Source organism: Eptesicus fuscus, chromosome 22, assembly GCF_027574615.1.
Source record: "Eptesicus fuscus isolate TK198812 chromosome 22, DD_ASM_mEF_20220401, whole genome shotgun sequence".
In the NCBI taxonomy this organism is placed as follows: domain Eukaryota; kingdom Metazoa; phylum Chordata; class Mammalia; order Chiroptera; family Vespertilionidae; genus Eptesicus; species Eptesicus fuscus.
In genome coordinates this window covers 30,164,246-30,192,132 of record NC_072494.1, presented here as the reverse complement: position 1 = coordinate 30,192,132, position 27,887 = coordinate 30,164,246, and the positions used below count along the sequence as shown (strand labels likewise).

General features: G+C 43.1%; 1 protein-coding gene across 1 annotated transcript in view; it reads left to right on the top strand.

Annotated features, from left to right (window-relative positions):
- Positions 1-23,624, top strand: part of DTL (denticleless E3 ubiquitin protein ligase homolog) — a 94,910-nt gene extending 71,286 nt beyond the window's left edge. Inside the window, exon 16 of the mRNA XM_008145987.3 lies at positions 23,426-23,624. The gene's annotated coding sequence lies outside the window, so the exon portion shown is untranslated. The remainder of the gene's footprint in view (positions 1-23,425) is intronic.
- Positions 23,625-27,887: the final 4,263 nt, after the last annotated feature.

The window sequence follows — 27,887 nt, the reverse complement described above, 5'->3', positions numbered from 1 at the left end:
ACCAAGACAGGGCGCTGGTCGCTGTCATCGGGGCTGAGCCTCTGGTGGTTACTGAAAATTCTTTGCTCCTGCACACTGCAGTCATGCTGGGCGCTTGAACCTGCTGCCGGTGCCCGCACCTGCTATCAGCACTGGCTCCACTTGTGCCTGCTGCTGGCACTGGAGCCACTGCTCGCACCTGCTGCCAGTGCCCAGCGCTGGCCCCGATTGCTCAGCACTGTCAGTGGGTGTGAGCGGCGGCTGCCAGCCCCGATCACTCCTCAGGGCTTCTCCACCTCCCCCTGCTCCTGAGGGGCGATTAGAGCCAGCAGCTGCCTCTTGCACCCACTGCCGGCGCGTGGTGCCAGTCCCGATTGCTCGGTGCCATTAGCGGGTGTGAGTGGCGGCTGCCGGCCCCGATCACCTCTCAAGGCTTCTCCACCTCCCGCTGCTCCTGAGAGGCGATCGGGGCAGCAGTCGCAGCTTGCACCTGCTGACAGCGCCGGCCCTGCTTGCACCCGCTGCTGGCGCCATCCCTAATCACTCCGCGCTGTGCGAGCAGGTGGGAGCGGGGCCGGCGCTATCAGCATGTGGCAGCAGCGGCGGTGGGGGCTGCCAGCAGACAGGGAACCGGGGGCCACGGTGGGAGGGACTGGGCAGGGGCGCAGAGTATGGGCCAAGACCCGCCCCTGTGCCCACCGCAGCCTTGCGGCCCACAGTTCCTTTCAAGGTGCACAAATTTGTGCACTGGGCCCCTAGTGGATATATAATAAAAAATCCAGCCTAGATTACACTCACCTTTATACCAATTATATAATACTAGAGGCTTGGTGCATGAAATTCATGCACGGGTAGGGTCCCTATGCCTGGCTGGCAATCAGGGCCAATCAGGTTCCTGGCACCCTGCCTCCCTGCTTCCTCCTTCCCTCGCTCCCTAAGCACCCCACCGCCACCACTGGTCGCCTGCCATGTTCTGCACCACCCCCTAGTGGTCAGTGCACATCATAGTGAGCGATCGAACTCCTGGTCTCCTGGTCGAGGGGACAATTTGCATATTAGCCTTTTATTATATAGGCTATAATTTTAATATATTTTATGGAAGAAGGGGGCCACAAAGGCAAAGGTGCAAAGGGCTAGGGAAAGCCATAATGCTTTTTTTTTTTTTTTTTTTTTTTAGAAAGAGAGAGTGGAAGTGGGGGGAGGAGAGAGAGAGAAAAACATTGATATGAGAAAGACACATCAATTAGTTGCCTCCCGTACACACCTGCCCACAGTAGGATCAAACCTGCAATCCAGATATGAGCCCTTGACTGGGAATCGAACCTGTGCCCCTTCAGTACACGGGCCAATGCTTAAACACTGAGCCACACTAGCCAGGGACAGCCCTGTCCTTTTTTTTTTTTTTTTTCTTTCAATGTTTTCATTGACTTCAGAGAAAGGAAAGGAGAGGGAGAGAGACAGAGGAACATCAATGATAAGAGAGAATCATTGATCGACTGCTTCCTGCATGCCCCCTACTGGGGATTAAGCCCACAACCCAGGCTTGTACCTTGACCAGGAATTAAAGCATGACCTTCTGATTCATGGGTCAAGGCTCAACCACTGAGCCACTTCGGCCGGGCCAGCCCTGTTTTTCTTAGGTAACATATTTCAGGGTCCACAAACTTCATGGAGAATGATCCTTCCCAAGATCTGAGCAGAATTGCTACTGTGACCCTGTCCTTCTTTGGCCTAGTTCTTGAGAGACCTGAACACAGCTGCCTTTGACCTTGATTCAGAATAAAAGACAGAAAAGCTCTAGGGAGGCAGTAGAGACCTGCAGCTAGGAAGGTGGAGTTCTGGTGTTGATTCATCTGGCTCCAGGGCCTGGAAAGGCCTGACTGCATAGCAGTGCTCCTGCCATGATGTGTCCATGCTTTGGGCAAAGCAGAGATGCCCAGACCCTCCATGAATAAATATTGCTCAGGCCCAAGTGTGTTGACTGAAGAAGCGGTGGTTCCTTCACCTTCCCCTGGCAGTGCAGACTGCTCGGGGGAGCCACACTCCAGCTAAGAGCTCTCCAAGGAGTGAGCTGCAGCCTGGAATTTGCTTTCAAGCTTTGGTCACTGCCGCTCTAGGTGCTCCTCCTCTCGGGAGCCAAGATTCCATTTGTTGATTAACCAGCTGCTTTGATTTTCCTCCAGAACATCTCTCTACTTCCCTTTGTTTCTCCCTTCACAGGGTTTCTTCTTGGAAGGGTGGGAAGAGTGACGTCTGCTTTCCATAAAGTCAGGGCAGCTGGTGCTACTTAAAATGCAACTTAACATTTACCTAGGTGGTCTTTGTTATGGGTTGAATTGTGTTCCTCAAACAAGATACATTGAAGTCCTAATCCTCAGTACTTCAGAGCGCGACTGTTTGGAAATAGGGTCTTTGGAGGTGATATCATGTTAAGATGGTGTAACACTGGAGCAGGGTGGGCCCCTAATCCATTATGACTGGTTTCCTTCTGAAAAGAAAGTCGTGTGAAGAGACAGAGACACGGAGTGAAGACAGCCATGGGAAAACAGAAGCAGAGAGAGTAGTTATGCTGCAGGAGCCAAGGAAGCCTTGGAACCACCGGAAGTTGGAAGAGGCAAGGACGGATCATCTCCTAGAGGCTTTGGGGAGAGCATGACCATGCCAACACCTTGCTTTCAGACGTCTAGCCTCCAGAAATGTGAAAGAATGAATTCATGTTGTTCTAAGCCACTAGTTTGTGGTACTTTATTCCTGCAGCCCTAGGAAACAGGCTGGCCCGGCTGGTGTGGTTCAGTTGTTGAACCAGAAGGTCACAGTTTGATTCTGTGTCAGGGCACATACCTGGATTGCGGGCTCTACCCCAGTAGGGGGCCTGCAGGAGTCAGCCGATCAATGATTCTCTCTTATCATTGATGTTTCTCTCTCTCTCTTCCCTCTCCCTTCCTCCCTCTGAAGTCAGTAAAAACATTTCAAAACATATAATCTTCAAAACAAATAATCCATACAGCTGGAATCTCAAGAACAAATACTTTACTTCTCACAGTTCTTTCTCTATTATCTCATTTTAGCCTCATGGTTACTTTGTGACACAAGGCAGATTTTATTAGCCTTCATTTTACAGATGCAAAATCTGAAGCTCAGGATGTAAAGTCATTTTCCCCAAGTCATACAGAAATGTCTCTGTGATTTAGAAGAATAATGACTCATAGAAATGCAAATTCAGCTCCTCCCCTGACTAGATGTACAGGGCGATTGGTGAGTAACCTAACCCTGTGGTATCTAAACATTGGAATTTCAACTACTTCCTTTTCAAGAGCATTAAAAATCACCTGCCATCTACTATCAACATAATTTCATAAAAGAAATGGCATTTTAACATTAAAAACAAGGAAAGACCATAATGTCAGAATAAAGGGCATGTCTTTTAAATTAAATAAATTATTATTATTATTTAACTCACTGCTTTGCCATTGACTTCATTTTTTCTGAAGACTGACATATCAGGATTGGCATTTGGGAACCACTTCTGAAATCTCTCTGGCCTCATTTACCTTATCACAGGGTGTTGGATTTCCCCTTGATTCCTTCTACCTCTTAACATTTTATGATTTTCTGACTCAAACCCAGATTCCCTTTCTACTAACACAGCTGGAAATGGGAACCCCTGGGTCTGGGGCAGTGATGGCCAGAATGCCCTGGTCAGAGGAGCTGGTTGAAAGCATGTCCAGGTCCTGTCCCGAGACCTTGCCTTACTCTGAGAGAGAGTGACTAAGAGTTGTTCCGGTGGTATCAAGTAAGCAGCAGGAAGAAATGATTTCCTCTTAGAATTCTTTGTATTTGAGGCAAAACAGCTTGCTATTTGATGTGCAAACTGCAGCCTGCCATCAGGCTGGTTCTGGCTGGCTTAGCTTTCGCCCTGGGTTGGAGAGCTCCTTGCCTCCCAGACCATCAGTACTCCCCTGCTGAACTCGGTCACAGTTTGGAAAAGCACCCTGGAGAATACAGTGGGTCTACCACAGGCTGCCCTTGGGCAAAGTCTGAAGCTTGAATGTGCCCACAACTAAAGTGGGTGATTTTATTATCAATGATAGCAATAGTTCTTTGCACATTGTTTTTAAAGTTTTTTTAATCTAGAATATTTTTTGCGTATTATCAGTGCTTAGGAAAATCTTTGTGAAAGAGATAGGACTAGAAGGGTACCCCTGTGTAGGGGTTTAGAATGAGTCACCCCAAGATGTGCCTCTGTGGAATGCAAATTATTTTAAGCTAAGGCAACTCGAGACTCTGGGCTCAGGATAAACTTTTGTACCCTCTTCCTCCCCTTTAACTACTTAGAAGAATTTAAATTAGGGGCCTTGCTCATGATCAGAGGTTATCAGAAATAACCTTTTTGATCTATCTATATGGCAGGGCAAACTTCTAATTACTGAACATTTGCTCTTCTTATCTAAGTACAATGACTTTCCTCCTCTCTGAAACCCCAAGGCACCATACGTCACCTTCTACTCAGCATACCTCATTTTAACTCTCTGTCCTAAACCTCTCATATATGTGGACTCTGACTCTTATGTATGTGGGAGTTCCCATATGTACATAACGTATGTAATTAAATATGATTATTTTCTCTTGTTAATCTGTCTCATGTCAATTTTTAAAAATATATATTTTTATTGATTTTAGGGAGAGGGAGAAAGAGATAGAAACATCAATGATGAGAGAGAATCATTGATCAGCTGCCTCCTGCACGCCCCCTACTGGGGATCAAGCCCACAACCTAGGCATGTGCCCTTGACCAGAATTAAACCCAGGACCCTTCAGTCTGCAGGCCGATGCTCTATCCTCTGAGCCAAACCGGATAGGGCTGACAGGGATTCTTTTTATTAAAAAGTTGTTCAGGGAAACAAATTACCTACATCCTCTCAATCTTTTGAACTAGTTGTTTTGGTCCCTCCTTTTCCCGGAAAGAGACTTTCCAGGGTGACAAAAATCCATGGAAATTGTTAGTTCTTTCAGACAAACTTGACCCCTCTAGGGCCATTTGACCAAATCACCAAGCCAAAGAACAGTCCTTGCTCCCAGGCGGGGTCTACAATAAGGACTGAGGAAGTGACCTTTTCTCAGGAAGTGGGTGGACGACTGACCTAAAATTCAACCCTTCCCTTCTTGGAAGGAACTTATCATCTAGAGGAGGAAAGCTTTAAAATGTGCACCTTTCCCAGTGCAGAAGAAAAAAGGAGTGGGAAGAATGATTTACTGTCCTGCAGTAGGTTTTGGAATATAGAGGAATACTATTTTCTACCAATGGGCACCTGTTCCCTCCAATCTACTCTGAGAGTTTGCAGCTTTAAAGAGGCCCTTCTCTGGAAAAGTGAGCCTCTACTTTTATAATTGTCCCCATTGGAAACCTGGAGGGACTTTTATCCTATGTAATATTGATATGTTTATTTATTTACTATATTTTGTTTTCCCATCACCTCCTGTTGCAACTGTTGAGTGTGTGAGGACATGCGGCTAGGGCTGAGAGGGAAGAGACTGGTGAGGGAGCTGACCTAAGAACCAGAAGAAGACTGGGAACAAACTCCTAAGTAAAATGTGTTTGGCTTTCCATGACTTTATTTGAATTTGCACTTGTATTATGAAAGTAATATATGTAATTGGCCAGCTCTGGGTTTTTATTGTAAAAGTAATTTAAGTATGTAGTATAGAATATAAAATTAATATAAGTACCTAGTGTGAAGTTGTTCTCTTTCCTAGCATGACCAATCAGCTCCTTATATAGTTTTATTTAAAAAAAAAACATTTATACCTATGTAATTATGAGAATGTATTTAAACACACACACACACACACACACACACACACACACAAATGGAATCATGCTAGGCATATCGTTATACATCTTGTTCTTTTCACCTAAAAATCTTCCTTGGAGACCATTCTTTATCAATATAATCCAGCGATTTTTTTAACCTTTTTCATCTGATGGTAGACATAAGCTAATTATTAAAATTCTGTGGCACACCCCCCCCCAAAAAAAATATATATATATATATTTGCCGATCTGACAAAAAATTATGTATAATTTTGACTCATTCACACCGGATGGCTATTTTTGTATTGGCTGTTGTCATTTTTTAATTTAACAATCTAAAGAAAAAGAGGTCAGTGCCCTGACTGCATAGTCAGGCTTTGCATGTTTTAAAATTTCTTGCAGCACACCGGTTGAAAATTGCTGGTATAGTCATGTTCCCATTTGCCTCAGACAGTTCTGGTTTATACCTTCTATCTTGTATAATTATCAGTAGAATCCCTTTCCACTCTCAAAAGTATCCTGATTTGGATAGATCTCCTGGTCATTCTACTTATCCGGCCAAAATGGATCTACCTTTTTGCTTTAAATAAGTGTCATGGAAGGACACAGCACAGATACCTCAAATGTAACTCATCACCCACTTGGCAGTGTTGTAATCAAAGGACTGAGAAGGGACAAAGAGGTTTAGGTTGGAATGGTAGGGCCTTCTTTTTCTTCCCAGTGTTAGTATAGTGTTTAGCACATTAAAAGTGCTTATAAACATTAACTGAATAAATGAATGAAGTAGTGAATCCTGCATTTACCCTAGTTCTAGTTATAACAGAGGGTCCTATCCACTCTGGGTAGTTCTAGACCCAGTAGAGCATATTGTATTACATTCTGGGGACCCTCCAAGAAATTTCACACTGTGTCTACAGAGTACTCTAGTCTCCAAAGAAACTACATCTCAGTTGCAAGTAGCTGTCCCACAATCATAAACACAACCACAAAGGAATGGAAACAAACCACCAAAACACTGAGTAGGAGGCCCAACTCCTCTCAACCAGTGGAGAGCATTTCTAAACAAACAAAGGGGATTGCACCTGCTCCGGATCTTGCCAAAAGCATAGAAAGAAAACCCAGGAAAGTCAGACTGGCAACAAGTGACAACCCAATGGGGCCAAACAGGAAGTTGCCTGGAGGAGGAGAGAGTCCAGGGATTAGTGGTGGTAGGAGGTTGAACTAATTCCACTGTCTTCAAGGATTATAATTGCATGGTCCAGTGAGTCATACAATTCAGGCACATCATATGATTTTAACCAGAGATAATAAGAAGAATTGACTTTTATTGAGTGATCACTGACTACCAGGTGCTATGTTAAGCACTCTTTAACATAAGCTCAGTTACTCCCCAGAGCAGCCCTGACAGCTTCTAAGACTGGGCAGGGAGGTAATCAAGTCCAGAGTCATCTGGGAGGTTTGCAAAAGATAGCTTCTGGGTCCCCCCTCAGACTGACAGAATCAGGATTTCTAAGAGCAAGGCCCAGACATCTGTATTTTAACCTATATTTTAAAATCTCTATTTTTAAAATAGTTATCCTGAATTCCCACTCATTCATGTATTGAATACAGATGGGCCCTTAAAGAAAGTGCAAATGTTAAAATAACCCAGGACCCTGCCTTGGCTTATTCTCCAACTGCTTTCATTTAACCCCAGCTCTACCTGGTCCTAAATTCATGACTGAGATCCCAAGGCTTTGGGGCCTGTGGAATTTGTCCTTCTCCGCACTACATTCAGTCTTTGAATATGAGCCAGTCCCCATATCCTTGGATGAACTTGATTTCTTTGATGTTTTGTGATACCTCAGATGGTTATGTCCTCCAACTCCAGTCTTTTTTTTGCATCCAGCTAAAGCAGTGAGGGTGGGGGAAGGGACACTTTGGACTCAGGGTACCAACAACCAGAGCATTATACAGTAAGACGAGGCTATTACTAGACATGGCCCAACCGAGGGCTTGTTACCTACTTCCTGTTAGGAGAGGAATTAATCCCTTCTCAGTCCTGAGGCCACAGATCTGAGAATGCACGTGAGAAGGAGAATGAGAGGTCTGAGCTTGAAGGTAGAGCTAGGATCATTTCAATAAGATTCCCAGCTTCTAAATCCTGTTCACGAACCTTCCGTCTCCTGCATCAATAACCACCTCCACCAACCCCTGTCACTGGTCTTTACCACAGACAAACACCTCTGCTCATTCTTGGCAGCCACCCATGACCCACAGACAAAAATAGACCAGCTGGCCTCTGCAAGCACTTTGCTTTCACTGATGGAAAACAAACGCCCACTTGGTTTACTTTCCCTTCAAAAGTCCAGGAAGCCTCTTGACAGAAGATATTGAGAAGGTTTAGTGAAGGCCAAGGGTTTAAGTTGTGAAACCTAAACCATTCGACAAGTCCTGTGAAGGTGATGAAAGCTAAGAAACTTTTGGTCAAGTTGAAACTCTTGCACTCTGTGTCTCATGTCTCATCCATTGGATGTAGTAAGACATCAGGGTTGCTTAGATACCGAAAAATTTCAACTACAGTGAGGCAGGTTTGTTCCCCCACAGAAGAAAAAACTTTCTTATAGATTTAGCCTCCCGTCAGTTGAAAAGTTGGCCCTAGGAAGTGTGAAATCCATTGGATGTAACTTCAACTCATCTGCCATCCTTGCCATGGGTATGAGGTTGGAGCAGGATGACCTTTAAAATATCTTCCAATCCCTAATTCTATGACTCAAAAGTTTATCACCATAAACTTTGAAGGCTAGACTGGGCAGTTTCTCCAGATGGGACTTGTGGTATAATATAGTGAACAAATATGCTCAGAAAAGGCATAGTTGAGATCTGAACTAATCATATTCTTGGAAATTTCAGCCATTGAGAATCCAAGCAGCCTCACCTCTGAGCAGTGTCTGCTAATTCATTCTCTTTTCTAAAATGGTCAGGTTTGGTCTTGCACATGCTCGTGCCTCTCTCTAGATCACTCTGACCCTAATCATCTGCATGTCTTTCTCCCTCCTTTCTTTCAAATATTTGCTCAGTTGTTACCGTCATAGTAAGACCTTCCTAAATCATCCTATTTATCTAGCCTCCCTTTTAATTGTAGTGTTTAAACCATTTATATGTAGTATAATAATTATTGATACAGCTGGATTTAAATCTTACTACTTATTTTCAATTTAGACCTTCTATTCTTTGTTCCTTTTTACCTCCTTTCTTGCTTTCTTTTGCATTAAGAAAAAAAATTTTTTTAGTGTTCCATTTTATTTTCTCTATTGGCATTTCAGCTATTCATTTTTGTTTGATAATTTTATGCTTGCTCTGGAAATTATATACATTCATAACTTATCACAGGTTTATCTTGAAATAAGATTATAATATTATATCATTTAAGGTATAAGTTAAGAAATATACAATAATATATTTATCCCCTTTCTGGCTTTTGTGTTATTGTTGTAATACATTTAATTATTTCTACATATGTTATAAGTTCCACAGATTATTAAATTTTAAAGTCAGTTGTATGGACTTGTGGATTTTAATTTTGTTCAAAGACTTTTAATCTATTACTATCATTTTTTTTTGATCTTCAAATTGTCCCACATTTGGCCAGTAGGAATCCCTTCAAGTTATCTCTTGTGTCCTTTTGGTATGTCTCCATAATTCTTTGAGTACTTTGTTACTTTTGGTAACAGGCTCTAGGCTCATCTTATACTTCCCTACCCTTGCTCTGAAATAATTTCTCCAAGGAGCCTTGATTCATGTTAGTGGAAGGTGATATTCATAAACCAGGATCTGAATAATCAGTGTGCTCATTGCTACTGGGGTGTCATTCACTGCTTCTAGGTCCTTGTGCTTCAGTGGACAGAGCTATGATAAACAAATAAATTTTATATATATATGTATATATATACACACACACACACACATATGGGTTGGCAAAAGTAGGTTTACAGTTGTGAGTACGAAAAACAGTTTGTTCTTGTATTATTAATTATTGTATTGTTTTCCATATGAACAACTGTAAACCTACTTTTGTTCACCTCTGTATACATATATACCCACATGCACATCTGTATCTAGTTCCATATCTACCTATTGAAAACCATGAGTTTTCACCAATACCTCCACTTGCAATCTAACATCACAGGGTTTATTTTAGCTGTCTCCTTTCTATATTTGTAACTTCCTTCACTAATAGTGAGAAAAATGGCTTTCATTATCTTCATTATATTACATACTTGCTCAACTACATATTTGCTCCTCCTGTATATAACCAATGTTCTGGCTACACTGAGACCAGTCCTTGGTCCTGCAGTCCCACTTATTACCACCCGTGACATCAGGGCTAAATCCTTCTTCTTCAGCCCCTCTAATCTCTTCTGGTCAAGACTTAGACCCTGATGAAGGGGGCTCAGTAGCCCTGACATAGAAGCATAAGAGATAGCTGCATTGATCCAAGGTTAGTGATCTATAAGAAAATACGACGGGAAAATCAGGGATCTTGGATGCTAAGAATGCCAGAGGATATGCCATGTGTTTCAGGAAGGATGTAGAAGAAAAATATGCCAAGAGGTGTGCTGAATTTGTTTTTTAAAAAAATGGAGCGGTGGAAGCACTGGCGATCTTGATAAAGTCAGAGAATGGGCATGGTGGGAGCTAAGCTCTCTGGAGAACCCAGTCATTTCCAACTAGCCAGCCAAACGTCTGATTATATCTACACATGAACTGCTCTGTAGTGAGACCTGGTTCCATTGGAACTTTTACTGTCGAGTGGGTCACATCCGGGAGAATTGTCATTAAATGGACATTTTTCCAAACAGGGATTACAGGTGCTTCCCCTCCAGTAAATTAAATCCCTAATAACAGAAGTAAAGGAAGCACATGTACACTCATACACAGACTGAATATAATACTGGCCCCCAATCAAAAATCATCAGGAAGTCAGCCTTCAAGGCAAGCCCCTGTCCTGAAATGACTCATGATCAAACAGCACAGGTATCAAAGAGAAACAGCGTAGATGGAGCTTTTGCAAGTGTCTGAACCCAGAAGCCATGGGGTTCTGAGAGGCCAACTGGAGACTGAGAAGTTAATACCTAAATAAGTGAATAAACAAACCTGAGCTAGGCCTTGCCAATTGAGTAGGATTTCTGTAAATAAGAGGGAGAAGGAGTGAAATTCATGTGGAAAGCATCGCAGTCAAGATTCCAGAATAAACCACGAGGGCGCCAGACTGTGTGGTAGAACAGTGGATACATCTGCTACACGGGAGGTGACATAGGTCAGGGCCACAGCAGAGTCCCATCCAAAGCCAGGTGCTCATTGCCACTGGCAATGTCTCTGTGTGTCAGTTTCCTCTTCCATTCCCTGCGGTGGCTATTCAAAATCTCCCCGCTCAGAAGACAGCCTTGCTGGCTTCAGTAATAGATGTCAAGACTTTCAGCCATGAACTTCCTCTGCCTGTCTCTGCACCGACAAATTATTGCATTTACACCTACTCACCACCTTTCCTCCCCACTCACAGGAAGACATGTCCTGTCCAAGGCTAATTCCTCAAACTGCACTCACGCTCCCTTCCCTTCTCCCCCTCAGAAACATTGTGGCCTCCGTTCTCACCCTCAACTCCTGTCAGGCTCTTTCCCAAAAGCCATGAACGGGCACATGTCTGTCCCATCACGGGCACTTGAAACATCAATCCTATACCCTTTAGTTGTTGCTTTTTCTTTGTCTTTCCTTTAACTCCAAAGCTTATTTTTGTGTTAAAAATCATTTTACAACCCAACCAGCATGGCTCAGTGGTTGAGTGTCGACCTATGAACCAGGAGGTCACTGTTTCATTCCCGGTCAGGACACAGGCCCCGGTTGCGGGCTTGATCCCCAGTGTGGAGCGTGCAGGAGGCAACTGATCAATGATTCTCTCTCATCATTGATGTTTCTATCTCTCCTCTCTCCCTTCCTCTCTGAAATCAATAAAAATATTTTTTTAAAAATCATTTTACATGTTTCTCTGATTATAAAAGTAGTACACGTTCATTACAGAATATTTTTACGTAAGAACTTTATAATCTCACCACTCGTTTTGGGATGTATATATCCATGTGTATATATCTATGTCTGACATTTAATAGCAGACATGTTTTTGAGTGTTGCTGTGTGCCAGGCTCACCGTGACGCAGTGAGGGACTTACCCACAGTTGCACATTGAGTTAGTGGCAGAGTGTAGATTCAGTACCAGGAAGTCTGGTTCCAGAACACAAGCTCTTAAATCAGCTCTTTCTGCCTCTAATTTATACTGTGATCGGAATCATATAAGAGTGAGCATTTTTTTAATATCACAAAGTATGTTTTAGAAAAGTGATTTCCAGGGCATAACCAAGATTTTTGATATAATGGTTTGTCATCTCCCACACAGTTGTCCACCCATTGCACTTTTCCCCTGACTCCTTGGCACTCAACAGCACATGACCCCACAAGGGTTAAATCAAAGGTAACCTCTGATGCTAAATCCAGTGGTGGGATAAAATCAGAATGCTATTTTGTTTTGAATACAGGGCACATTTTATTTAAATATTTTTTCCTGTACCTTCCCTCTCTTTCTGTACACACGACACCCCCATCCCACCCCAGATCATCAATGCAAGGAACTTGGTATATATACTTTCATGATGCCACAGGATGACACTAAGGGAGGAATCATTTTAAGGAGGAACAAAGAGGGCCTAAAAAGAGTTAATATATAATTAAAAACAAATGGGATAAAATTAGAATGCTATTTTGTTTTGAATGAAAGGCACATTTTATTTAAATATTTTTTTCTGTACCTTCCCTCTCATTCTCTACACCCGACACCCCCGTCCCACCCCAGATAATCAATGCAAAGAACTTGGTATATATACTTTCATATCTTTTCTTCATGCTCACATAATCATTTATTATGTTTGGCTTCTTATAATAATGCCCCAATAACAGAAGTTTAATCACTGGAGGGTTTATTCTGGTATGTTTGAAGTCCAGGGCTCCACAAAGTGACCAGGAAGGCAGCTTCCTTCAAACTGTCTGCTCTGCAATCTTTTGCACTGTGATGTTCCCAAAGTCATAAAATGACTGTCAGAGTGCCGGCTACTACATCCTTATTTCTGATTGGAAAAGGGGAAGACAAGAAGCAACAAATTTCACCACTCTATCCAAAACTCACTGCTATCTGCAAGATAGGATGGGGAAAACAGCACCCCCCCCCCCACACACACACACACACACACGGTTTCAGGGTTATTGTTTGGCCATTAGTAGATATCTTTATTTTCTGAAAATCAGACCGGAGTACATCTACAACTTTGCATATAGCCATTCCCACTTAGTCACACTTCACAGAAACACCTGCAAGTCAATTAGTATAGATCGAACTTATACTTTTACTAGTAAATGACTATATAATTGCCCTGGCCAGTGTGGCTTAGTTGGGTGGAGTATCGTCCTGTGCACTGAAGGGTTGTGGGTTTGATCCCCAGTCAGGGCACATGCCCAGTTGCTGGTTTGCTCCCCAGTTGGAGTGCATGCGGGAGGCAATAGATCGAGGTTACGCTCTCACATCAATGCTTCTCTCTCTCTCCCTCTCCCTTCCTCTCTCTTTTAAAAGAAAATTAATATAAACAAATGGCTGCAATTTATTAAATCATCCCCCTAATGGTAGGCATTCACTTTGTTTTCAGTGTTTTTCCAACCACAAACAATGCAGCAATAATCAACCTTTGTACATGTATCCTTTGTGTGGTGCTTTTATTTCTAGGCTAAATTCCTAGTAGTGGGATTGCTGGGTTAAAGGCAAATGTATTAACATGTTATAGTCTTTGCCAGATTGCAAACAACTTCACATTTTAGCTAGCAATGTATGAACAGCTCTTTCCTCTTTGTTTTCACCAATAGTAGGTGTTATCATTTATATTAATTTTTACCAATCATTAAGGTTATGAAGTGATAACCTTACATTATTACTTTTTCATTAGCATCTTTTAAATATATTTATTGGACATTTAGAGTTTCTTTTTTTATGAATTGCACATTTATATCATTTACCCATTTCTACTAGGTTTGTCTTTTCTAATCAGTTTCTGAAACTCTTCATATACTATGAATTTTAATCATTAATTGGTATAGTGCAATTAGTATACTAATATACTCTGTAAAAACTTTATTGGACCCTCTTTGCCTACAGAATAAAGCCCAAGTACTTCAACAAAGCCAGGTGTGTTGTCTGAGCAGGAGAAGGTGTTCAGATGCCTTTGATAAGAACAGTTAGGCAAGTCCCTTCTCTCCATGTATCCATTTACATCCACTGGTTTACACACATATTGAATAGTGTAGCCTATGAGAAACAGTCTGAACCTTGTTCCAGGTTGGATTTCAGTCGTTTGATGGATGGGGGTGGCTCTGAGAGAGGCATGATACAAGTAGTGGGGCCTGAGAACTAAGTCATCATAGATAAGGCCATTGACTCAAATCCCACGTTTGGGCCAAAGTGCTCAAGGGGAATGGTGTTCTGGGCTAATTGTGGAAGCAGACCCTAGAATGACAGGATTAGATAACAACATAAAAGTAAAATAAATCCATTTTCACTTGTTAAAATAGCAAAGATTAAAATAGAGATGAGCCCAAGCCGGGTTGGCTCAGTGGGTAGAGTGTCAGCCTGTGGACTGGAGAGTCCCGGGATCGATTCCGGTCAAGGGCACATGCCTGGGTTGCAGGCTCGATCCCAGTGGGGGGCGTGCAGTGGGCAGCCGATCAATGATTCTCTCTCATCATTGATGTTTCTATCTCCCTCCCTGCCTCTCTGAAGTCAATAAAAATATATTTAAAAAATAATAAAATAAATAAAATAAAATAGAGATGATATGTGGCCCTGGTGAGGGTATGGTGAAGTGAGTACTATTCTACACCATTAGTGGAAAGTAAATTGACACACATTTTCTTGAAGGCAATTTAGCACCATGTATCAAGAATTTCAAAAATGTTCCTACTCTTTTGACCCAGTAGTTCTATTTCTAGTAACTTATATTAAGGAAATAATCAGAGACCTGGACACTTATTTATGAGGATATTAATAGCATTGTTATTTTTAATGGAAAAAATAAAGGCAGCCTAAATGTTGAACAATAGGGAATCAGTGAAAGAGCTTATGATTCATCTGTATAATGGACATTATGAAGCTGTGAAAATCCATGTTTTTCTGAGGATTTTATCTTTATGGGAACTTTTCATGTCCTAACAGTAAGTGAAAACAAAACTATTTACACATTATCCACATTTTGTGGCCATGAGAACACTGAAAGGCAATATATCCAAGATGTTTGCAGCAGAGAAATTATGGATAGTTCTTTTTTTTTCTTCTTTATCATTTCCTTTACTTTCCAAATTTTCTACAGTTAGAAAATGGTTTTAATTTTTTTTTAAATAAAACAAAATTGATAGGACAAGAGAGTTTATGGCCAAGACAGGATGAGCACATAACAGCAAACTTACATTCAGACAGATGATTGGGTCGTGTCCCCAACTGGCTTTCATGCTGTGTAGCTGGTCCTTGACAATTTATGGAAGTTTTGTGGGTGGGACAGTTTGCAGGCCATGCATCATCTTATTCCGTGAATCTTTTCTCATCTTCCTTTGTTACATTTGTTGAGGGAAAGGCAGAGCGACACAAGCCTTGAGAGGGTTTGCAAAGCAAGCAGAGAAAGGCCCCTCACACTTACACCAGCAAAAAATAATAATCACTTCTGTCCCTAAGAGCCCTTAATGACCACTCAGGAACAGCTGGCCTGCACCAGGCACAATGGAGTGAACAGTAGTGTCTCAATTCTTTTGACTTCTTGGAGGGGTGGGACTGAGGTAGGGATTGAGTGGGCAGAGAAGAAGAGGCAGGCGAAGATGTCAAGATATCATTAGAGAGCCTAGGAAGTCAACCCAATAATTATAGATGCTTCGAGCAGATGATCAATGAACACTTGCCATGTTCGTTGTATCACTTTTGCCCCCAGTCACTAAGGGCTTTTACATTTATTACTTTATTTGATCCTAACCACAACCCTTTGAGGCAGGCATTAGTCTCCCATTATATAGATGATATCATTGAGGCTCAACAAGATTAAAGGATTTGCCCAAGGTTTCTCTCAGGTAATAAGAACTGGAGCTGGAATCCATGACTTTTGATTCTTCTTTCTTGTTTGACACGTTTATGCCCTGACATACACAGACACACAAATAATACTGAAAAGTGAGAAGAAATCTCTGCTGGAAGTTTGTTCACATGATCTTAAGTAATATTTCCCCTTTGGAAATTATTTTTCATTTTTCAATGCCAAGGAGACACACCACAGGACCAAGGCACCACCCCTTGGGCCTTTGTGCTGTATTTGTGTTGTGTGTGTTGTGTTGTGTTGTGTTGTGTTGTGTTGTCCAGGTACAACCGCAAAGCCTGGGCTTAAGTGAGAGTTCCCAGGGGCAGCCCTATCTACCAAAGACAGTGGTGAGGCATGAGCCATGTGGCTCCTATGTCCTGGGCCTGTCTTCGATAGGCATCCTGGGTTTGAGTTAGTTCACCCCCAGCTAGCACCTATTAGAGGAAAGCACAAGTTAAGTCCCCAAATTGGGCACATCAGTTCATCTAACTCCTTAATCCTTCTCCATCTCAGGTCCTGCCCTCCCACTCTGTTTCTGACGTGCCCATAAATAACTAGAGCTCCTTTCAGCCCAGGGCTATATATTGTCACACTTCATTCTCAGTCCAACCCTGTGAAGTGATTATCCCCATTTTATATTTGAGGATCTTCTGGAATTGGAGAGGTCAAGCAACTTCTCAAGGAGACACGACTAATAAGTGACGCAGGCAGGACTTAAATCCAGCTCTTTCTGTCAACAGAGCAAGGATGCTTTTCAACATACTGCCCAGCCTCCTTGGGCAGTAAGAGCTCACTCTGATCCAGCCAAGGACAGTCCACCCACTCGACTGTTTAAAAGCTGCACCACCACTGCTGTGGATGAGGGGAGTGTACACGGAGGAACATTTGTGGACCATGCCTGAGACAGAAGAGAGCTCCTCTTCCTCCGCCACGCAGATTTGAAATCCATTTTCTGGAAAACTTCCCTGGCCCTGCCTGAATCTGCTTAGCTTTAGAGCAGTGATGGGCAACCTTTTGAGCTCGGTGTTTCAAACTTCGCCAAAAAACTGAGCATAACTCGGGTAGTGTGTCCCTTTAAGGAAAAAACATTATTTCGCGATATTTATAGTTTAAATAACATAAATGTTTTATCCTCGGCATGCGGCTGCCTCAGCGGCCGCGTGTCATCAGAAATGGCACTGACACGCGTGTCAGAGGTTCGCCATCACTGCTTTAGAGCGTCATACCTCTCCCCATCCCTAGCTTAGCTTCCAAACGATGCCCCCTTGGAACATTTACGGAGCAGTCATAGAAGCATTTCAGACCATCCACGTGGCAACTGCCCGAGGGCTTGCATGGAGGAAATGTTCTCAGAGTTCCGGCCCACAGAAGCAGGGTCCTGGGCTGCCTAAATCACTGTGGACAAGGCAGGGAACCCCAAATAAGCCCCGAATCCTCTGCACCTGCCCCTCTCTCACACCAGCCACATGTCTAGAAGGAACACCTGAATCAACTTCTCACCTTCAGAAAGTTCACTTCTCAGCTGAAACAATTGCAGAGTCCTCCCCAGGAGGGAAGAGATTTTCAGCCTCAGGTTAAAAAAGGGTTTGGGTTTTTTAAATTTAAATTTAAAATTTTCAATTACAGTTTACATTCAATATTATTTTGTATTGTTTCAGTGGTTAGACAATCATATACTTTACATAAAGTGTTCCCCCTGATATTTCCAGTACCCGCCTGATCCCATACATAGTTATCACAATATTGTTGACTGTATTCCCTTCACTATACTTCACATCCCTGTGACTGTTTTGTAACTACCAATTCGTACTTCCTAATCCCTTCACCTCTTTCTCCCAGTCCCCCAATTCACCTCCCATCTGGCAGCCACCCGTTTGCTCTGTCTATGTGTCTGTTTCAATTTTGTCATTATTTTGTTCTTTAGCTTCCACATATAAGTGAAATCATATGGTATTTGTCTTTTTCTGACTGACTGAGCATAATACCCTTTAGGTCCATCCATGCTGCAGCAAATGGTAAGCTTTCATTTAAAAAGGGGGTTCTTTTTATAGTTTTTTTTTTCCCCTTCCAATCTGTTCTATGACCACCTTTCTGACATTTTGGTGAGAATCATCTGTCTTCTCAAAACCACACCCTATGTAGGATGTGTCCAGTCTTGGGCCCTGCTGTCAGTGGCCTAGCGCCTGACTGTGGACCACAACCTATAAAGATCATGCTCAAGACAGAAAGTCGAGGTTTGACTCCATCACTGTATTTCCTGTTGCTTAGCATTTGTATCTTCTCAATGTGTTTATCCAGTCCCTTCTTATATACTGGACCACAGAGTGTTAGGAATGGGAGGAACTTACAGGCCCTCCAGTTCACAGAGCACCTCCATGGCTTGCTCCTAAATGCTTACCTCCTGGGTCTTTGACCCAGAGCTCTCGGGTTACCGCAGCAGCTCCTAGGGGAACCGCCTCCTCTTTTCCTTGCATCTCTGCCTGGTTGCTTCCAAAACAGAGGCAGGGCTCTTCACAGTCAGTGCTCAATGTTGCTGACCAGAGAAGCAGAATCTTCTAGCGCTAATCACCCTCAGGAGACCTGTTAGGTTAGCCAACAGACCACAGGCACAGGCATGGCTGTTTAGCCCACTTCTGTGGTGCCAAGGAATGGTAGGCATGACTTCTCTGGGGGACTGGGGGCAAGCCATCCGACCTCCTCTGGTCTTGCCCCTGTGCCCCCATCATAGCCCCAGACCCTCTCCTCTCTGGACTAAGCTGCCTCCATTCCTGTGAGCAGGGGAAGTGGGCCTTCAGTCTAGAGGCTGTTCCATATCCTCTTCTGGACAGTCTTGTCCCCACACGTCCTAGCCTGGGAACCTCGGCAGGGCATCTGTGCTCAGTGAGGGCTTGGGTTGGCAACAGTAATCACACCCTGGTGAGGATTAACGAGCTCCCCGGGCCTGTTCCGCGACTCTGCCTCGGGAAGCCGTCCAATCCGCAGCTGGGTCTGTCCCCACAATGCAGCGCGCTCTGCTCTGAGTCACAGCTCACAAAGGCTGAAACGACTACCACCATGAGCCTCTGTGCCTCGGGATGACACACTCTCCCACCTGCTCTCACTGTGGCCTCCCTCCCACAGCAGGCTTTGCACCTGGTCTGCGAGTTGGCTTTGGGCTTCAGTTGAGTTTCTTTTTGTGTCAGTTCTCAGTTATTCCTGCAACACTTACTTGGATAATCCAAAGGCACAGATTATCTTAAAATAATTTAAATTTGTCTCTGGAATGTGTTTAGGGGGATATGTTTGTTTTAGCAGAGCATTTACCTTCCTAATGATGTTTTAATTTAGGGTAATGAGAGAAAGAAATGGCATTCCATCATCCCAGATTAGTTAGACAGGCAGCTCTGGAGGTGGAGTACAGGGGGGTGGGGGTGGGAGGGGAGACAGTGGGGCATTTTATAAAACAATGTGCTCACCCGGTCAGTGTGGCTCAGTGGTTGAGCACTGGCCTATGAACCAGGAGGTCACAGTTCGGTTCTTGGTCAGGGCACATGCCCAGGTTGCAGGCTTGATCCCCAGTAGGGGGTGTGCAGGAGGCAGCCGATGGATGATTCTCTCTCATCATTGATGTTTCTGTCTCTCTCTCTCCCTTTCCCTTCCTCTCTGAAATCAATAAAAACATATCTAAAAAAAACAACAACGTCCTCTACATTCACATTGGCCACAGATGTCCCACTCACTTTCCACATGCGCTGGGGGTTTCAAGGGCTCAGTGCTTTTGCTCCCAGATGTAGGCACACATCTTGACATTTTTTCATTGGTATGGAGAGGCCTGCCATGCTGGGAGCAACAGAGGAGCATATCAGGCAGAGAAAGAAATGCTTCTTAGGTCCAGGAAGTTGGGAACTGTACCCTAAAATAAAGAAGGGTGGGATATAAGTGTAGGAAGGTCCCCTTAAGAGAGAGTGTGTGTGCTTTCAGGAGCCTACAGATGACCCACTCCCTATAGCCCTTTCCAGGATCTTAGAACTCAGCCCTGAACGTCAGGACACAAAAATACTCCAATGAGTAGAGAAGGGGACAAGGCAGGCTGGTAGAGGGCGAACTGTACCGGATCTGGACTCAGAAGAAAAGGATTGCCTCTTGCTGGCTATGGGATCTTGGGCAAGTTATTTCATTGCTCGGACCCTCAATATACTCATGTGAAAAAGTTTAAGGTTAGTGGCCTTCTAGATGAGTGGCAGGTAAATACTAATATTTATTAAAGTATTTTGGAAGCTGTAAAATCCTGTGCAAATCTCAGTTATTAACAATGACTGGCTCAGTGAGACTCATCCACAGTCCTGAAAACGCAACTCAAGGGGCATGCCTCCTTTGAGACTGAAGGACTGTGTGTTCAGCACATAAGAGGTATATGCAGGAATGTACTTGCATTGCTGTTCTCATTCTGACGTAGGTAGTGATAGCACAAGAATCCAGAGCAAGACTGCCTTCCTGCACGTAGTCTTCTCTCATTTTCCTGACATTTGGTTAAATTTGTTAATGATTGTAGATCTCAGCCTCTTCAGAAATGCTTGACAGTAATATTACCATCTACTTTGGAAGCCAGGTTGGAATCTGTCCAGACTCTGAATTAGAGGGTGCTTCCAAACACTGCCCAGGCTCCCTTATCTAAGATCCTTTCTTCAAAGGATGGGGAGGTGGTGGGAAGATAGCAGAGCAGGGAAGAGTAGCTCTGTGTGTGTGTGTGTGTGTGTGTGTGTGTGTGTGTGTGTGTGTGTGTGTGATAGTCACTGCTGATCTTTAGTTTTCTCATTTGACTATCTTCTTCTTGCACAGAGGAGGGGAAAGAAAGAACCACGATTGAAGTGTCAGGATACCCTAAGTTTTCCTCCCCTGATCTGAGCCCAAGCTCTCATCTCTCAATTTGTCCCCTTCTTCCTTTTAACTGTGGCTCCCACCCCTGGCTCTGGTGTCTCTGTTCTCTGGCCTTTTTATCTTAAAGCCACAGGGCCTCTGGGATCAAATGGCAGACGTCTTTAGAGGAAAATGAGATATGCGCCCTGGGACCACCGAGGTGACCTGCAGGCTCTCATGGTTGCTGAGAACATGAGCAACAAGTTCACCTGGATTTTCTCAGATGGCCCACTCTCATTTGAGCTTAAGTAAGGCTGGCTCTTCCTAAGTCTTCACAGATTTGTGTTCTTAACCTGACCAAACCCAATGGAATGTTAATTCTCATTCTACCCGTAGCCATCAGCTACAATCAGGCCTTCACCTCAGGACCTTTAGTTAATCTTACCACCTCCAAGCACTCCCTACCCTTCATGGTAACTGAGTAAACTTCAGATTGTCTCCAGTGGACATAGTGTTTCTAAAAATAGAATTTTTAATAAGGATTTTGTAAATCAGGAATCTTCAAACAGTTTATATCCTCCCATAGGTGGGTAACCTAGAGGAAGAGTCAGATGTGAGGATTCTTGTGCAGGTAACTGTTGGGCGCACTGTTCTAGAAGAATTCTAGAGCTCTGGAATATAATTGGCACCACAGAGTTTATCCTGCATTGAGGCAAGGAGATTCAGTCACTGGCTGTAGGCAGTGTAGGGGTGTCATTCCCAGGTGTGTGGGAGGTGGCTCCAGTGGCCCACCCTGTGAGTCGTCAGCAGCACCTGCAGCCGCTAGAGGAAGGACACTCCTGACTGTAAAATGAATCCCAGGTGCACCAACAGCCTCTGCTATATACCCACTCGCTGACTCTTTTAAGTCCAGCCCTGGAATTCTGCCATATTGAAATACTTCTAAGTATAGAAAACACACATGCACACACACACACACACACACAGATGTCATTTTTTATAAATTTTGTGTCATTTATAATAAAACATTTTAAAATGCAAAAATGTAAAGTTTTAATGGGATAGGAGTAAGTAAGTCAATGATGTAATAGTGCAATTAAGTAAATAAATTACGTACTTGTATGGCATTCTTTGCCCTAAAGTCTGCCCTTGTCTACCTCTCTGAGTTTATCTGGTAACACTCTTGCTCATTCTACTCTAACCAAACTGGTCTCCTCTCTGTTCCTCCAACATGCCAAGCTTGCCACTTTCCTAGGGATCTTGCACTATGTTCTCTCTGCCTAGAACACTCTGCACTAGGCTGCTCCTAAATCACTCAGGACTTAGACCTCATAGTATCCCTTCAGAGAGGACTTCCCTAAACCCCCATCTTCAATAGCTGCCCTTGTCACTCTCCAACACATCACCCTGTTTAATGGCTCTTGTTGCTCTATGATTTGCTCATTTATTTCTTATCTTTTACCGGTCTTCTGTCCACCAGAGTAAAAACTCGCGAGGGTGGCGATCTTACCTGTTCTGTTCACTGCTTTATCCAGAGCCTGGAGCATAGGAGTTAATCAGTCAATTACTATTTGATAATGAATGAAAGTAAACACAGTTTAAAATTATGTTTACCAAAACTATGCAATAAGATGGAGAAATCACAAAAATCTACTGTTAAGTGAAAACATCATGATGTAAAATATTATGCTATATAGTTAAATCTGCATTGAGATAACTTCTGCTTCTGGCCATGATGAAGTAACAGGGCTCCAGGAATTTATTCTCTTGCCTTAAAGAACTAAAAATCTAGACAAAGTATGACACAGTGGCTTCAGACCTGGGACAATAGTCAGCACAGGACTGTGGTCCCTGAGAGAAGGAGAAAAAACAAGTCAGTCCCATGATGGCTTCAGCTTACTAGCTGCAGGCAGGATCCAGGCTGCTCTGTGGGGAGTGGGAACCCAAACAGAACCTGGCGCTCTTATTGAATTGAGAGATTGGCGTTTGGAAGCCACAATGGCTAGAGTTAGAGAGGCAGCATATCAGAGAGGGGGGGTTCTGCCCAGAGAAAAAGCTCCAACGATCTCCAGATTACGTCTTTGGTTGAATACTGATCTGTGCACGTGTGAGAAAAAGCCACATGAATCTGGGGAGGGAGGATATACAATAATATAAAGCAGGAGTTCCCCAAATTCCTGGAGCTCATAGAATTCTGCTCCCGTTAGCAAGAGTGAAAAGATCTAATACACAGAGCATCAGGTAGAATCCTCAGAAGGGCATTGTCAGAGAAGTGGGGCTAAATTAGCCCTAGACTCACTGCTGCTTAGGATCCACCCTAACAAAGCTTGAAGCAAGCCTTGCGGGAATTAAACTGACTCCAAGTAACTTAACTGCATGCCAGAACAACCAGAGCACCACTTACAGGCTTACGACAAAATGTAGCACCCAACAACGTCAAATTCACAATAGCCTGCAACCAAGCAAAACTTGCCGAGCATGCCTCAAAATGGGAAAATACTACCCATAACCAGGAGGAAAATCAATCAGTAGAAACAGACCCATAAATGACAGAGATGATGGATTAGGTAGACAAGAACATTAAAAAAGCTATTATTCGTATGTTCCACAGGCTGAGGAAGATAGAGAAAAACATAAAAACAATGAAGAGAGAAATGGAAGATACAAAAAAAGATCCAATGGAACTTCTAACGGTGAAAAATGCAATATTTGAGATAAAAAAAATATACGGCATGTGGTTAAGAGCAAATCAGATAACACAGAAGAAAAGGTTGGTGAATTGAAGACATAACAATAAAAACTGTCTAAAGAAAAAAGACTAAAAAGGAGTCTTATTTACTTATGAGACAATATTAAGTGTTATAACATATCTTTAATTTGAATTCCGGGAGAGGAAGGGAGATAAAAAAAAACATTTTGGAAAAATAATGGCTGAAATTTCCCCAAATTTGATAAAAACTATAAACTCACAGATATCAGAAGTTCAATAAATCCCAAGAAGAATAAACATAAATAAAACCACATCAAGGCACATCATAATCAAATTGGTGAAAACTAGTGATAAAAATTAAAATCTTGCCCTGGCCAGATAGCTCAATTGGTTAGAGTTTCAGGTTTGATCCCCTGTCAGGGCACACTCAAGAATCAACCAATGAAGGCATAAATAAGTGGAACAACAAATTGATGTTCTCTCTCTCTCTCTCTCTCTCTCTCTCTCTCTCTTTCTCTCTTTCTCTCTCTCTCTCTCTTATCATCAGTAAACAAAAAAAAATTAAAATCTTAAAAGTGGTCAGAGGAGAGAAACATAATGTTCTCTAAGCAAAAACAAGAATGACAGCATTCTTCTTGTCAGAAACTTGACAAATAAGAAAGTGGAACAACATCATTACTATACTGAAATAAAAACTGCCAACCTAGAAATCTATCTATACCATATGAAAATACCTTTCAGAGACAAAAGCAAAATAAGTACATATTCAGACACACACGCAAAAAGGATTTGTTGCCAATGGACCTGCATTAGAAGAAATGTTAAAGGAAGTTCTTCAGGCAGAAGGTGATGGAAATTTGGATAGGAATAGAGAGCATCAGAAATGATTAAATAGTAGGGTAAATATAAAAGAAAATTTCCTTGCTCTTAAATCTCTTTAAAAGAATAATGCAAGAATAATTACAATGTATCTTGGAGTTTATAGCATATGTCTAAGTAAAATGTATGGCAATAATAGCACAAAAGATAAGAAGGAGGAAATGGAAGTATGGTTGTGTCTTTCACTATGTGTGAAGTAATATAAGATTATTTGAAGGGAGACTGTGATAAATTAAATATATATGTTGTAAACCAGGAAGAAACCACCAAAAAAATTTTAAGAGATACAGCTCATAAGCGAATAGTGGAAATAAAATGGAATCATAAAAAAATACTCAACAAATCCAAAAGAAGACAAAGAAGAGATGGGACACATTAAAAAAACAAAAAACAAACAACAACCCTGCACAAATAGCTTAAACTTTTCAACTAACACAGGTGAATGAAATACATCTCCCAACCTCCTGATTTGGGAGAAGGAAAGCCACCTGGCTCAGCCAGGGCCACACCTTGGGCTCTTGTGGGCAGAGGGAGTTACGGTGTGAATCATGGCTACACCAGATAGTCCCCGAGGACCACCTTCCTGAACACTACCCTAAAAGACACTCTAGGAAAAAACACCCTTGGACCTTCATTTCTCACCCAGAAAACCTGTCAGTCAGCCAGTCCATCAGGCAAATCACAGCCGTGAACACCGTCTGTGTGGAGAGGAGAGCCAGTGTGCTGGGATAGAGCAAGAGGGCCCCAGACCTCACCTGTGCAGAAGAGTGTCCCTGCCGAGACTTCTGCGTGTGTCAGTCTCCTACCCTCACAAGCACTAGAAAGGCGGGCTCTTCTGAGACACCATGAAAAGCATAACCTGGATCTAAAGAACAAAATAAACAAACCATAATCATAAAGACAGAGAACACACTGGTGGTTGTGAGGTGGGGGAGATGGGGACTGGGTGAAAAGGTGAAGGGATTAAGAAGTACAAATGGGCAGTTTTAAAAACAGTCACAGGGATGTCAAGTACAGCATAGGGAACATAGTCAGTAATATTGTAAATCACCATGTCGGGTGCCAGGTGGGGACTACACTTACTGGGGATATCACTTACTAAATTATATAAATGTCTAACCGTTATGCTGTACACCTGAAATTGATATAATATTGAATGTCAACTGTAATTGAAATATAAAATTATTTTAAAAGGACTCATTTATTACCCTTCAAAGCCATCTCTTGCATAATCCTAAAACAAAGTTCTTAGGTGTCCTAATCAACACCGCTTTTTTTGTTTGTTTCGGTGGCATTTTTCATGCGTTGGGGTGGGGTGGGGTATTTCTGACTCCATGTTACCCCATTCCTCTTTCTAAAAGAAAGTTTGCATCCCCCTCTATACCCTGTGGCATGATTTGCTTGACTCAACATTCTGACATATGCTGAAACCTCGGTTGTAGCAAAAAAAAAATTAACTTTATGCGTTAATCAACATTTGGCAATGCGTGTGAAAGCATCAGCTAGAGCAGAAAGTAAATAGGAAACAGGGTTCCAGCCCCAGGAAGTTCAACTCGATTCGACCAAGGCTAACTAAACACCTGCCACATCCAAGGCCCTGAGCCTGATCAGGTCACACGGGGTGGACTCCTGTCACCAGCAGATGCTGTTCAGCCTTGAGCTGTATCAGGAGCCTGGAGCAGGGCCAATTAAAAGCGAGGAAACCACTTATGTACGTCAGAGATATGGTTTCTCTTTTTTTTCCTTTGGAAAGATGTTCTTGGGAGTTCTTTGCCAGGAAGTTGGTCACTTCCTGCCCCAAAGATGAGGTTTCCGAAAGGCATAAATAGCTTCTTTTACCGCGTGGAGATGCCTCCACACACCAGAAGGCAGGCCTCGGGGAGGGTGCTTTCCAGCATCAGGAAAGGTGAGCATGTCAGGAGCCTGGGGACAGGAGGCAGGAGGTACAGGGCAACCCCTCTGGGCTCCGCAGAGTGGACTGGAGGGCTGATGGCAGAGGGCGAAGGGACCTGAAAAGTAGCAAATCTGCTGGAGAAACTGCTATAAGAAATGCACTGAGAGTGTGGGGAAGCACCTGAGAGAAAAGAGTGGAGTCAATTGTGAGGAAGAGTAAGGAAATGTGTTGTTAGGGTCTGCAGAAGGAACAACAAAGCCCTAACAGAAATGTCGGTAGCTGGATGAGCCATATGCAGGAAGGGGTCACAGGGTATGAGAAGGGGAAGAAATGACAACTGGCAGGGCTGAAAGCTATGAAAGTTACCATGCCAGACTAAAGAATCCCCAAGTGTGGGTGTTGATGCTATGTTCAAATTTGTATCGTGCATGTATTATTTTTGTATAATTTAAATGTATACTAAGTTCTATTGGTAATTTATCCACGGGAGTAATTAAATCATTATCAAATACATCCTTTCTTGCTAAAGGTAGTGGTGTACGCAGGCAAGAGGGACCCCTGCCTCAGGCCCATGCTTTAGAGCTATTCAAAGTCTGGTCCTTGTACCAGAAGTATTGGCATCATCTGGGAGCTTGTTAGACATGCAGACTCTCAGGCCCCACCCCAGACCTTACTGAAACAGATCCCAGGTGATTCTCATGCACAGTAAAGTCTGAGAACCATGCTTCTTCCAGTTGCAGCTCACCTCACTGGATGAGGAGTCCGCTGGGCCAGGGACATGTGGCCATCCACATCTAGACCACAGCCACCTCCCCTCTAGACCTTGCTCCAGGTGGTTTGGACTCCAGAATCCTCTGCCCAAATGGCTCTCTCTGATCCTGCCTGCAGGGCCTGTGTGACCTGTCCCCAGAACCCTCCTCCCGGGGGCGACCTCACTGCCAGTGTGAGATCTCTGGGACAGAAAGGTGGCCTCATGCAGCTGTCTGCAGGGCATGTGGACAGAGGTTGGCCTGCAGGCTGGAATACCCATGAGCTTGCATGTGAGGCCAGAGCAGGAGAGGAAGGGAAGCAAGACAGAGGAGGGGGAACGGGAGTCCTTGTTCCTACGCCACTCCATCCCAACACAGAACTCCAAGCATTTCAAGAATTCTGCATCTGAAATCATCCTTTCCAGGTCAATATGAAGGTGTATTTGTCAAGGCAGGAGAATAAAACATATTTTATTTAAAAGTTTATTCCCTAAATTCACAACTTAAAAATGTTTAGACATACATATATATGTACATAAGACTCCACGTGTGCTTTTGCCCACGATCCACAATTGTTTTTATTTTACCCCAAATACACAAATCTGGACAGAGCCAAATGACCATCCTCACACTCACTGGTTCCCAGGCAGGGCAGGACTCTACCTGAATGGATCGATGGGAGGAAATATGCTTTATAACTTGAAGAGGGGTGTTACAAAGGAAAACACAGATTCTAGAAAGCACGGTAAAAACTGATCAAGAACCAACCATCACACAATTTGAAGAGTGATATAACAGAGGTAGAAGTAGAGTATCATGTTAATATCTATTAGTATCTGTT